The sequence below is a fragment of the Aplysia californica genome, unplaced genomic scaffold (genome assembly GCF_000002075.1).
Source record: "Aplysia californica isolate F4 #8 unplaced genomic scaffold, AplCal3.0 scaffold00939, whole genome shotgun sequence".
Classification (NCBI taxonomy): Eukaryota; Metazoa; Mollusca; class Gastropoda; order Aplysiida; family Aplysiidae; genus Aplysia; species Aplysia californica.
The window spans coordinates 218,707-220,249 of NW_004798209.1; the positions used below are offsets into that span (position 1 = coordinate 218,707).

Below are 1,543 nucleotides of genomic sequence, written 5' to 3' on the forward strand. Positions count from 1 at the left end.
AAGAGAGAGAGAGAGAGAGAGAGAGAGAGAGAGAGAGAGAGAGAGAGAGAGAGAGAGAGAGAGAGAGAGAGATTACTCATACCTGTGTGTGCCCACTCATGAGTCAGGGAGACAGAGAGAAGAAGTAGAAGAATGCTGGCAGGGCGGCAAATCTCTCGTTCAGGAAGCGTGGTGGTGTGAGGTGGCTTAACAGCACCCTCGTTTGTCTCTCTGTCTGTCTGTCTGTCTGTCTGTCTGACTGCCAGTCCGTCTCTGAGTGTGACGCACCCTCGGCCCCTCTCCCCGCCCTTCCCCTCCCCCCCCCTTCCACCTCACCTCCCCTTCCACCTCACCATGTTGAAGTCATCAGAGAGATCTGGCTATCTTGCATCCTGTTAGAGGCAGCGAGTGTATGCCATTGTATCGTAGGTATTCGGAAGTAGCAGCAGCAGCAGCAGCAGTGATTTCACAATTCTAACGTGGTGCCCTACTATACCACATGACCGGCGCTACAACTTACACCATCGTTCGTTATCATCCACTCGGTGTTCGTTTAATTATTAAATGAGGCGCGGGTTAACCTTCTGATCTGTCACACGCAGTCCTATGACAGATAAAACCACACGACGACAAACGAACGAACGCTATTGTGTTATTGTCACTGTTACGACCAGGCACGGCAGTCTCGTTGAGAGCAGAGCAGAGCTGATAGCGACCACTTGTCCAACCAGGCGGAGTCGATCAGGTAGTAACAGCCAGCCAGGGACCCGCGTACCTTGCACTCCATAATACATTACATTTATATAACTCCCCCGCTCAGAGCGGTGAACCTCATTCCTGCATCAGGCGTTGCTCAGGTCGGATCGTGGCGCGAATTCTTCAGACGTGATACGTTTAACTGACTCGCTGTAAGCTGACTGTGGCTATAGTATACGGCTTTACTGGTTCGCTCGCTGCTCGCTGTGTTTTGGAACTTGTTGTTACTGCCGAGTGCAATTTATTTACCTGTGCGCTTCACTTTTCAAGTTGTGATTCCATTCACCGGATTGTTTATTTCTTCTTTGGATTATATTATCATACTTTGTTTTCCACCGGATTAAAATCAAAATGTTTGTGTAAGTTGAATTTTGTTTTTCATCTGAGAAGTTATGGTATGGTAGATCTAGAATCTAGCACATACATAGGCCTAGATTTTGAAATGGAACTTTGCAATCGGTCCCGTTTGTTTGTTTGTTTGTTTGTTTGTTTGTTTGTTTGTTTGTTTGTTAAATTCTAGATCTAATCGTGGACTCTCTTTGATTTGTATTACTGCTGTTACATATTGTTATATTTTCATTTTGGATTTGTATGCCATGAACCGTTTCTTATCTCCTCTACCTTAACTTGCATTTTTTGTCCCAGGTGTTTTGCTTGTGTCAACTGAATGCCTTTGCAAGGGAAAGTGTGTTTAATTCATAGAGAGTGCGACTTCTCTCTCTCTCTCTCTCTCTCTTTCTCTGTCTATGTCTCTCACACACACTCACACACACACACACACACACACTCACACATACACACACACACA

General features: G+C 45.8%; 1 protein-coding gene across 1 annotated transcript in view; it reads left to right on the forward strand.

The window, feature by feature from the left end:
• LOC101846541 (growth arrest and DNA damage-inducible protein GADD45 gamma) overlaps positions 1-1,543 on the forward strand; it is a gene marked incomplete in the record, with an annotated part of 25,703 nt that overhangs the window by 15,134 nt on the left and 9,026 nt on the right.